At 36.0% G+C, this 13156-nt stretch overlaps 1 protein-coding gene and 1 pseudogene across 8 annotated transcripts in view; one reads left to right on the forward strand and one right to left on the reverse strand.

Annotated features, from left to right (window-relative positions):
- Window positions 1-13156, reverse strand: part of BTRC (beta-transducin repeat containing E3 ubiquitin protein ligase) — a 227594-nt gene that overhangs the window by 143369 nt on the left and 71069 nt on the right. The gene's annotated exons all lie outside the window — the stretch shown is intronic.
- On the forward strand, window positions 4336-4651 carry LOC119510087 (annotated as a pseudogene).

Genomic DNA, 13156 nt, shown 5'->3' on the forward strand with positions numbered 1-13156 from the left:
AATTTCTAAAGTTTAGAAAAGTTTAGACACAGGCTTTAATTTTATTGTAGGAATTGTTACTGTTCATCAATTAATTGTATATTTGTCTCCCTATCAGGCTGCATTCCTCTGAGATATGATTCATGTCTTATGTTTTTTATCTCCAGGGGCTTGTCATAGAAGATGCTCAACAAATGTGTGCTTAATGGCAAGAGATTAGTGAGAAACACATATCAAGAGAAAGAAAGCAAGCATTTTTCCCATTAGAATACTGATAAAATAATATTCTCTGGTTACTTTAATGATACTGATCTAACTTGACTGGAAAGAAGATGTTGGGTAGCACAAACAAATAAATCTAGACAGAAAACCACCATTGGTATAAAGTCTTAACAGCTTACAAAAGCTCTTTAACAATTCCTTAACTTATTCACATGTTACACAGAAAATTAGCAAGGACATAGCAGAAATGAACACAGAATTAGCCAAATGGAATTAGCTGATATTTATAGAACACTTCAACCAAAAAGCGCAGCACACACATTCTTTTAACATGCAACATTCTCCAAGACAGACAATATTTCAAGTCAGACAACAAATGTTAACAAATTGAAAAGAAATGCAATCACACTGAGTATGTTCTCTGATCATGATGGAATTAAACTAGAAATCATTAACAGAAAGATAACAGGAAAATCTCCAATCACTTAGAAATTGAACAACACATTTCTAAATAATTCACAAGTCAAAGAGAAAGACTCAAGGGAAGTTAGAAAATACTTTGAACTCGAGGAAAATGAAAATACAAAATATCTAAATTTGTGGGATGCTGCTAAAGCAATGCATAAATGCTTGTTTTAGAAGTGAAGAAAGGTCTCAAATCAATAATTTATACTTCCAACTTCAGAAACTAGAAAAAAGAATGAAATAAACCCAAAGCAAGCAAAAGCTGGCTCTTTCAGAAGATCATTAAAATTGATAAATCTTTGAAAGACTGACAAAAGAAAAAAGACAAGACACAAAGTACTCATATCAGGAATAAAAGAGATATTACTACAGACCCCACAAACATTAAAATAATTATAACATTTGGACAACTTAGATGAAGTGAACCAATCCTTCAAAACTAGATACCACCCTAGACAAAACAGACAATCTAAATATTCCAATACGTATTAAAGAAACTGAACTGGTAGTCAAAAAGCTTCACAAAAACAAATCTCTAGGCCCATCTTGTAACTCTGGTAAATTCTATCAAATATTTAAAGTTGAAATAACACTGATTCCACACTACCAATTCTACATAAACTCTTCCAAATAAAAGGAGGGAAGGGAACACTTCACAACTCATTTTGAGGCCAGTATTATCCTAATACCAAAAACAGACAAAGGTATCTCAAGAAAAGAACTTCTGACCAATATCCTTTATGAACATACAGGCAAAATCCTCAACAAAATACTAGCAAAAACAAATCCATCAACATGTGAAAAGGATTGTACACCATGACCACGTAAGATTTATCCCAGAAATGCAAGGTTGGTTTAACATGAATGTAAATTGATTAATCAATGTAATACACCATGTTAGCAGAATAAAGACAAATACTGCATGATCATGTCAAAAGACGCAGAAAAAGCATCTGGAATATTTCAAGACCCTTTCATGATAAAAACACTCCACAAACTAGAAACAGAAACCCTATAATACCACATTAATGGTGAATAACTGGATGCTTTCCTCCTAAGATCAAGAACCCGGCAATTAGGTCCACTCTCATCACTTCTATTCAATATTATACTGAAGGTTCTAGCTAAGGCAATTAGGCAAGAAAAAGAAACAAAGGCATCCAGATTAGAAAGGAAGAAGTAAAACTCACTTATTTGCAGATGATATTATCTTGTAGAAAAAAAATCTTAAGGAATCCACTAAAATATTAACTGACCTAAAAAGTGAATTCAGCAAAGTGCAGCAAACAAGATCAATATACAAAAGTAAACTGCACACAAAAAAATTGAAAATAGGAATTCAAACAGATAGTTGCAAAAGGTGGAAACAACCAAGGTGACTATCAACAAATGAAAGGATGAATGTGGATAAATGAAATGTGCATATACATACAATGGAATATTAGTCAGCCATAAAGAGGAATGAAATTCTGATACATGCTACAACCTGGATGAAATGTAAAAACATTTTGCTAAATGAACAAACCCAGACACTAAAGGGCACACATAGCATGATTCCACTTACATGATGTATCTAAAATAGGCAATTCATGGAGACAAAATAGACTGGAGGTTTCTGGAAACTGGGTGGAAGGGAGAATAAGAAGTTATTGTTTAGTGGATACAAGGTTTCTGTTTGGAGTGATGAAAATGTGGTGATGGTTGCTCAAATTATGAACATAATGTTACTGAATTGTACACTTATAAATGGTTAAAATGGCAAATTTTAAGTTACATATGTTTTACCACAACAAAATTTGCCAAAAAATGGGAACATAATTTTGAACTATTTCTATATACTACCAATGAACAATCTGAAAATGAAATTAAGAAAAAAAATTCAATTTACAACTGCATCAAAAAGAAGAAAACACTTAATAATAAATTCAGCAAAAGAAGTGTAAGACTTACACACTGAAAACTGCAAAACAGTATAGAAAGAAATTAAAGATCTAAATAACCATGGAGGAAACACCCAATGCCCACAGATTTAATATTGTTAAGATAGCAATACTCTCCAAATTGACCTACAGATTTAACATAATTCCTGTCAAAATCCCTGCAGCACCAATGAATCGTTTGCTTGGGAATGGTTCGTGTTGATAAATGTTACCCCAATTTTTTAAAAAAGAGAAAGAGACTTGAGAGAGAGACTAAAGAGACAATGACAATTAAATGCAGTGCATGACCCTGGATTAGATCTAACAATGGAGGAGAAAATGCCCAAAATAACATTATTGGGACAATTGAAAAAAATGAAAATATAGACTCAATGCTTTATAATAATGTTAAATGTCTTCAACTTGACAACTGTGCTTAATATGATTAATTAAGTGAATAGCCTTGTTCTTAGAAAATGTACATGGAAGTGTAAATGGTAAAGGAGGATGATATATACAATACACTCTCAAATATTTTGAAGACAGATACAGAGAAGGGGGTACACAGAAAAAGAAAGAATGATATAACAAATGTGGCAAAATGTTAAAAGTTCGTAAATTTGGGTGTCTGGGCAGGGGGTATATTGGAGTACTCTATATTTTTGCATTATGTTTGCAACTTTGGTGGAAGTTTGAAATTACTTCCAAACTTAAACTTAATGTCCAAAAGTTTAAGAAAAAAACAAAAAAAAACAACAAAAAAAACTGAACTACTCAATTAAAAAGAAAAATCCCAGCTGCCTTTTTTTTGAAGAAATTTACAAGCTGATTCTAAAATTCATGAGAATGCAAGGTAACCAGAATAGCCAAAACAATCTTGAAAAATAAGATTAAAAATAAGATTAAAGTAAGAGGACTCATACTTACCAATTTCAAAACTTACTGCAGAAATGCAATAATCAAGACACTGTGGTACTGGCACAAGGACAGACATATAGTTCAATGAAACAGAATTAAGAGTTTAGAAGTGAACACCTATGTTTATAGCCAACTGCTTTTCAACATGAGTGAACCAACAATAAAATGGGAAAGGAATTGTCTTTGCAACAAATGGTGTTGGGACGGACTGGATAAACTCAAACAGAAGACTGAAATTGGACCTCTCCCACACACCATACACAAAATTTAACTCAAAGTCAATCATATGCCTAATGGTAGGTGCTAAAACCACAAAACGCTTAGGAAAAACTTGGGAGTAAATTTTCATAACCTTGGTTAAGGCAATGGTTTCTTTGATAGAACACTAAAAGCACAAGTGATGAAAGAAAAAACAGATGAACTGGACTTCATGAAAATTAAAAACTTTCATGCTGCAAATGAAACTACCAAGATAGCAAAAAGACAAGTCCAGAATGGGAGAAAATTTTTGCAAATCATATATCTGATACGGGACTTGTAACCAGTTGAATTCTTACAACTCAATAATAAAAAGACAAATAACCTAATTTAAAAATTGGCAAAGGATGTGGATACAAATTTGTCTAAAGAAGATATACAAATGGTCAATAAACACACAAAATGATGCTCAACATCATTATAGTTATCTGAGAAATGCAAAACAAAACAATAATGAAATTGACAAAATCAGGCACCCCTTCTTGATAAAGATACTCAGAAAGCTAAGAAGAAAAGGAAACTTCCTCAACATGATAAACAGCATATATGAGACAGCCACTGCAAAGCAGCAACCATGGCTCTGCACTACTGCGTGGCCATGGACCTCAACAATGGCCATAAGGTAACCAAGAACATGAGCAAGCTGAGGTACAGACGCCACCGCGGGAGCCTCACCAAGTACACCAAGTTCATGTGGGACATAATCCAGGAGGTGTGCAGCTTCGCCCCACACGAGTGACACATCGTGGAGCTCCTCAAGGTCTCCAAGGATAAGCTGGCCTTTAAGTTTATCAAGGGAAGGGTAGGGACACACATCCACGCCATGAGGAAGAGAGGAGATGAGCAATGTCCTAGCCATCATGAGGAAAGCAGACACCAAGAAAGACTAAGCCCAGTTCCTGCATGTAAGAAAGTCTTTGCAGAAACCAAGGGGAAAAAAAGAGCATATATGAAAAACACACAGCTAACAGCATACTCAATGGGGAAAGACAGAAGACTTTCCCTCTACGATCAGGAACAAGACAAAGACACCCACTGTCACAAGATAAAAGTTCAACAAACAAAAATCAACCGTGTTTCTAAGGGAGAAGTGCTCAATTGGACACTAGTAGAAGTAAACAGTTGGAAATAATTTTTTAAAGCAATACCATTCACAAAAGTTTCTAAAAGATAAATACATAGATATAAGTCTAACAAACATACAGAATCAGTATGCTGAAAACTAATTAAGAAAATTAATTAAGACCTAATTAAACAGAGAGGCATACTATATTCATGAATTGAAAGAAAAAAGATGTCAATGCTCCCCAAATACATTTATAGATTTAGAGCAACGCCAATCAAAGTCCCACCAGTTTTGTATAGCTATATAGACAAACTAATTCCAAAATCTATATGGAAAGACAAAGGACTAGAATAGCCAAAACAAGTTTGAAAAAGAAAAAGGTAGAGGAATCACTATCTGATTTTAAGACTTATTATAAAGCTGCAATTTGATAAAGAGACTGTGTATTGGTGAAGGGACAAATAAACCAAAGAAACAAAATAAAGTACCCAGTAAAGTAACAGAATTAGAGTTACACAAATATAGTCAAATGATTTCTGACAAAGGTGCAAAAGCAAATCAGTGATGAAAGGATAATGTTTTCAACAAATGGTATTGGAGCAACTGGACATCCATTTACATGAAAAAACAAAAACACAACTAAAACTAACACCTTAGATAAACACTAGGCCAAAAAGGACCATAGATCTAAACATAAAAACTATAAACTTTTAGAAGAAAACATAAGAGAAAATCTTTATGACCTAGCATAAGGCAAAAAGATTTTAGATATACACTAAAACATGTCATATGAAAGAAAAACCTGATAAATTGGACTTCATCAAAACTTAAAAATTTTGCTCTGAGAAGGGCACTCTGAGAATAAAAAGACAAGCTACAGACTGGGAAAAGATATTTGCAAATCACATATATGACAATGGACTTGTATCCACAACATATAAAGAACTCTCAAAAATCAATAGCAAAAAAAAACAAAACTGGACAAAAGACTTGAACGAACACTTCACAAAAGAGGATATACAGATGGGAAATAAGCACATAAGTTCAATGTCATTAGCCATTAGGGAAAGGCAAATTAAAATCATGATGAGAAGCTTTTACATAATTGTTAGAATGACTGAAATATAAAATGTTGACAATACCAAGTACTGATAAGAATGTGGAGCAACTGAAACTCTCAGACACTGGTGGTAGAAATGCAAAATGGTACAGCCACTCTGAAAAAGTTTGGCAATTAAACCAGCATACAAATGTTTATAACAGCTGTATTCATAATTGCCAAAAACTGCAAACAATCCAAATGTCCTTAGCGGGTAAGTGAATAAACAAACTTTGGTACGTCCATATATGAAATACTACTCAGCAATAAAAACAAATGAAGTTACATGCAAAAACTTAAATGAATCTCAAAAGTTATTATACTGAATCAAAGGTTACATACTAAATAATTATGTATTATTGTAATAATACATACAATCTCAAAAGGTTACATACTAAATAATTCCATTTATATGACATTCTGAAAAATCAAAATTATACTGGCAAAGGATAGATCAGTGGTTTTGTCAAAGGCGTGAGGAAAAAATATGACTACAAAGGGACAGCACCAGGGGCTTTTGGGGGGGGGTGACGGGACTGTTCTCTATCTTGATTTAATGATGATTACATGTGCTAAAATTCACAGAACTGTACACCAAAAAAAATTTTTACTATATGTTATTTAAAAATAAATTTAATTCTATCTCAATAAAGTTGATTTTAAAAATACAACTAGAAAAATCCTTAAATGTCTTAAAATATCTTTTGCAGATAATTCATGGATCAAAGAAGAAATCACAATGGAAATTAGAAAATGTTTTAACTGAATGATAGTAAAAGCACTACATACAAAAATTTAAGGAAATGAGTTCAGCAAAATGGGGGGATACAAGATCAACACACAAAAATCAGTAATTTTTCAATACACTACTAAAAGCTACCTGAGGAAGTTATCAAGAAAAAATTTCCATTCACAATAGCAACTAAAAGAATCAAATATCTAGGAATAAACTTAACCAAGGATGTAAAGGACCTATACAGAGAAAACTAAAAAATATTGCTAAAAGAAATAAAAAAGACCTAAATAAGTGGAAAGACATTCTTTGTTCATGGATTGGGAAGCTAAATGTCAGTAAGATGTCAACTCCACCCAAATTGATCTACAAATTCAATGCAATACCAATCAAAATTCCAACAACCTACTCTGCAGAAATGGAAAAACTAGTTTTCAAATTTATTTGGAAGGGAAAGGGGCTTCAGATAGTCAAAAACATCTTGAAAATGAAGAACGAAGTGGGAGGACTCACATTTCTGACTTTAAAGCATATTATAAAGCCACAGTGGTCAAAACAGCATGGTACCAGCATAAAGAGAGACACAGTGATTCAAGTTGAGAGTTCAGAAATAGACCCTCAGATCTACAGTCAACTGATTTTTGACAAGCCTCCAGTCAACTGATTTTTGACAAGCCTCCAAAATCCACTCAATTGGGACAGAAGTCTCTTCAACAAATGGTGTTGGGAAAACTGTATATCCATATCCAAAGAATGAAAGAAGACCCCTACCTCATATCCTATATAAAAATTAACTTGGGAGGCAGGGCAAGATGGCGGACTGGTGAGCTGTATGTTTTAGTTACTCCTCCAGGGAAGTAGGTAGAAAGCCAGGAACTGCGTGGACTGGACACCACAGAGCAATCTGACTTTGGGCATACTTCATACAACACTCATGAAGACGTCGAACTGCTGAGATCAGCGAAATCGGTAAGTTTTTGTGGCCAGGGGACCTGCACCCCTCCCTGCCAGGCTCAGTCCTGTGGGAGGAGGGGCTGTCAGCTCCGGGAAGGAGAAGGGAGAACTGCAGTGGCAGCCCTTATCGGAAACTCATTCTACTGATCCAAACTCCAACCATAGATAGACTGAGACCAGACACCAGAGAATCTGAGAGCAGCCAGCCCAGCAGAGAGGAAACAGGCATAGAAAAAAACAACATGAAAAACTCCAAAATAAAAGCAGAGGATTTTTGGAGTTCTGGTGAACATAGAAAGGGGAAGGGCAGAGCTCAGGCCCTGAGACTCATATGCAAATCCAGAAGAAAAGTTGATCTCTGCCCTGTGGACCTTTCCTTAATGGCCCTAATTGCTTTGTCTCTTAGCATTTCAATAACCCATTAGATCTCTGAGGAGGGCCCTTTTTTTTTTTTTTTAATCCTTTTTTCTTTTTCTAAAACAATTACTCTAAGAAGCCCAATACAGAAAGCTTCAAAGAATTGCAATTTGGGCAGGTCAAGACAAGAGCAGAACTAAGAGAGCTCTGAGACAAAAGGCAATAATCCAGTGGCTAAGAAATTTCACTAAACACCACAACTTCCCAAGAAAAGGGGGGTGTCCGCTCACAGCCATCATCCTGGTGGACAGGAAACACTCCTGCCCATCGCCAGCCCCATAGCCCAGAGCTGCCCCAGACAACCCAGTGTTACGGAAGTGCTTCAAATAACAGGCACACATCACAAAACGGTGTGGACATTAGCCTTCCCTGCAACCTCAGCTGATTGTCCCAGAGTTGGGAAGGTGGAGCAGTGTGAATTAACAAAGCCCCATTCAGCCATCATTCAGCAGACTGGGAGCCTCCCTACACAGCCCAGTAGCCCAGAACTGCCCTGGGGGGATGGTACTCACCTGTGACATAGCACAGTCATCCCTCAACAGAGGACCAGGGGGTGCACGGCCTGGAAGAGGGGCCCACTTGCAAGTCTCAGGAGCCATACTCCAATACCAAGGACTTGTGGGTCAGTGGCACAGACACACTGTGGCAGGACTGAACTAAAGGATTAGACAATTGCAGCAGCTTTAAAACTCCAGGATCACCAGGGAGATTTGATTGTTAGAGCCACCCCCCTCCCTGACTGCCCAGAAACACACACCATATACAGGGCGGGCAACACCAACTACATACTCAAGCTTGGTACACCAATTGGACCCCACAAGACTCACTCCCCCACTCACCACAAAGGCTAAGCAGGGGAGAACTGGCTTGTGGAGAACAGGTGGCTCGTGGACGCCACCTGCTGGTTAGTTAGAGAAAGTGTACTCCACGAAGGTGTAGATCTGATAAATTAGAGATAAGGACTTCAATTGGTCTACAAATCCTAAAAGAACCCTATCAAGTTCAGCAAATGCCAAGAGGCCAAAAACAACAGAAAATTATAAAGCATCTGAAAAAAACAGACAACATGGACAACCCAAGCCCAAGCACCCAAATCAAAAAACCAGAAGAGACACAGCACCTAGAGCAGCTACTCAAAGAACTAAAGATGAAAAATGAGACCATAGTACGGGATACAAAGGATATCAAGAAGACCCTAGAAGAGCATAAAGAAGACATTGCAAGACTAAATTAAAAAAATAGATGATCTTATGGAAATTAAAGAAACTGTTGACCAAATTTAAAAGATTCTGGACACTCATAGTACAAGACTAGAGGAAGCTGAACAACGAATCAGTGACCTGGAAGATGGCAGAATGGAAAATGAAAGCATAAAAGAAAGAATGGGGAAAAAAATTGAAAAAATTGAAACGGACCTCAGGGATATGATAGATAATATAAAACATCTGAATATAAGACTCATTGGTGTTCCAGAAGGGGAAGAAAAGGGTAAAGGTCTAGGAAGAGTATTCAAAGAAATTGTTGGGGAAAACTTCCCAAATCTTCTAAACAACATAAATACACAAATCATAAATGCTCAGCGAACTCCAAATAGAATAAATCCAAATAAACCCACTCCGAGACATATTCTGATCACACTGTCAAACACGGAAGAGAAGGAGCAAGTTCTGAAAGCAGCAAGAGAAAAGCAATTCACCACATACAAAGGAAACAGCATAAGACTAAGTAGTGACTACTCAGCAGCCACCATGGAGGCAAGAAGGCAGTGGCACGATATATTTAAAATTCTGAGTGAGAAAAATTTCCAACCAAGAATACTTTATCCAGCAAAGCTCTCCTTCAAATTTGAGGGAGAGCTTAAATGTTTCACAGACAAACAAATGCTGAGAGAATTTGCTAACAAGAGACCTGCCCTACTGGAGATACTAAAGGGAGCCCTACAGACAGAGAAACAAAAAAAGGACAGACAGACTTGGAGAAAGGTTCAGTACTGAAGAGATTTGGTATGGGTACAATTAAGGATATTAATAGAGAGAGGGGAAAAATATGACAAACATAAACCAAAGGATAAGATGGCTGATTCAAGAAATGCCTTCACGGTTATAACGTTGAATGTAAATGGATTAAACTCCCCAATTAAAAGATATAGATTCGCAGAATGGATCAAAAAAAAATGAACCATCAATATGTTGCATACAAGAGACTCATCTTAGACACAGGGACACAAAGAAACTGAAAGTGAAAGGATGGAAAAAAATATTTCATGCAAGCTACAGCCAAAAGAAAGCAGGTGTAGCAATATTAATCTCAGATAAAATAGACTTTAAATGCAGGGATGTTTTGAGAGGCATAGAAGGCCACTACATACTAATAAAAGGGGCAATTCAGCAAGAAGAAATAACAATCGTAAATGTCTATGCACCCAATCAAGGTGCCACAAAATACATGAGAGAAACACTGGCAAAACTAAAGGAAGCAATTGATGTTTCCACAATAATTGTGGGAGACTTCAACACAGCATTCTCTCCTATAAATAGATCAACCAGACAGAAGACCAGTAAGGAAATTGAAAACCTAAACAATCTGATAAATGAATTAGATTTAACAGACATATACAGGACATTACATCCCAAATCACCAGGATACACATACTTTTCTAGTGCTCACAGAACTTTCTGCAGAATAGATCATATGCTGGGACATAAAACAAGCCTCAATAAATTTAAAAAGATTGAAATTATGTAAAGCACATTCTCTGACCACAATGAAATACAATTAGAAGTCAATAACCATCAGAGACTTAGAAAATTCACAAATACCTGGAGGTTAAACAACGCACTCCTAAACAATCAGTGGGTTAAAGAATAAATAGCAAGAGAAATTGCTAAATATATAGAGACGAATGAAAATGAGAACACAACATACCAAAACCTATGGGATGCAGCAAAAGCAGTGCTGAGGGGGAAATTTATAGCACTAAATGCATATATTAAAAAGGAAGAAAGAGCCAAAATCAAAGAACTAATGGATCAACTGAAGAAGCTAGAAAATGAACAGCAAACCAATCCTAAACCAAGTAGAAGAAAAGAAATAACAAGGATTAAAGCAGAAATAAATGGCATAGAGAACAAAAAAACAATAGAGAGGATAAATATCACCAAAAGTTGGTTCTTTGAGAAGATCAACAAGATTGACAAGCCCCTAGCTAGACTGACAAAATCAAAAAGAGAGAAGACCCATATAAACAAAATAATGAATGAAAAAGGTGACATAACTGCAGATCCGGAAGAAATTAAAAAAAATTGTAAGAGGATACTATGAACAACTGTATGGCAACAAACTGGATAATGTAGAGGAAATGGACAATTTCCTGGAAACATATGAACAACCTAGACTGACCAGAGAAGAAATAGAAGACCTCAACCAACCCATCACAAGCAAAGAGATCCAATCAGTCATCAAAAATCTTCCCACAAATAAATGCCCAGGGCCAGATGGCTTCACAGGGGAATTCTACCAAACTTTCCAGAAAGAACTGACACCAATCTTACTCAAACTCTTTCAAAACATTGAAGAAAATGGAACACTACCTAACTCATTTTATGAAGCTAACATCAATCTAATACCAAAACCAGGCAAAGATGCTACAAAAAAGGAAAACTACCGGCCAATCTCCCTAATGAATATAGATGCAAAAATCCTCAACAAAATACTTGCAAATCAAATCCAAAGACACATTAAAAAAATCATACACCATGACCAAATGGGGTTCATTCCAGGCATGGAAGAATGGTTCAACATAAGAAAATCAATCAATGTATTACAACACATTAAAAATTCAAAAGGGAAAAATCAAATGATCATCTCAATAGATGCTGAAAACGCATTTGACAAAATCCAACATCCGTTTTTGATAAAAACACCTCAAAAGGTAGGAATTGAAGGAAACTTCCTCAACATGATAAAGAGCATATATGAAAAACCCACAGCCAGCATACTACTCAATGGTGAGAGACTGAAAGCCTTCCCTCTAAGATCAGGAACAAGACAAGGATGCCCGCTGTCACCACTGTTATTCAACATTGTGCCGGAAGTGCTAGCCAGGGCAATCTGGCAAGACAAAGAAATGAAAGGCATCCAAATTGGAAAAGAAGAAGTAAAACTGTCATTGTTTGCAAATAATATGATCTTATACCTGGAAAACCCTGAAAAATCGACGATACAGCTACTAGAGCTAATAAACAAATTTAGCAAAGTAGCGGGATACAAGATTAATGCACGTAAGTCAGTAATGTTTCTATATGCTAGAAATGAACAAACTGAACAGACACTCAAGAAAAAGATACCATTTTCAATAGCAACTAAAAAAATCAAGTACCTAGGAATAAACTTAACCAAAGATGTAAAAGACCTATACAAAGAAAACTACACAACTCTACTAAAAGAAATAGAAGGGGATCTTAAAAGATGGAAAAATATTCCATGTTCATGGATAGGAAGGCTAAATGTCATTAAGATGTCAATTCTACCCAAACTCATCTACAGATTCAATGCAATCCCAATCAAAATTCCAACAACCTACTTTGCAGACTTGGAAAAGCTAGTTATCAAATTTATTTGGAAAGGGAAGATGCCTCGAATTGCTAAAGACACTCTAAAAAAGAAAAACGAAGTGGGAGGACTTACACTCCCTGACTCTGAAGCTTATTATAAAGCCACAGTTGCCAAAACAGCATGGTACTGGCACAAAGACAGACATATAGATCAATGGAATCGAATTGAGAATTCAGAGATAGACCCTCAGATCCATGGCCGACTGATCTTTGATAAGGCCCCCAAAGTCACTGAACTGAGTCATAATGGTCTTTTCAACAAATGGGGCTGGGAGAGTTGGATATCCATATCCAAAAGAATGAAAGAGGACCCCTACCTCACCCCCTACACAAAAATTAACTCAAAATGGACCAAAGATCTCAATATAAAAGAAAGTACCATAAAACTCCTAGAAGATAATGTAGGAAAACATCTTCAAGACCTTGTATTAGGCAGACACTTCCTAGACTTTACACCCAAAGCACAAGCAACAGAAGAAAAAATAGATAAATGGGAACTCCTCAAGCTTAGAA

The sequence above is a fragment of the Choloepus didactylus genome, chromosome 15, assembly GCF_015220235.1.
Source record: "Choloepus didactylus isolate mChoDid1 chromosome 15, mChoDid1.pri, whole genome shotgun sequence".
NCBI lineage: Eukaryota > Metazoa > Chordata > Mammalia > Pilosa > Megalonychidae > Choloepus > Choloepus didactylus.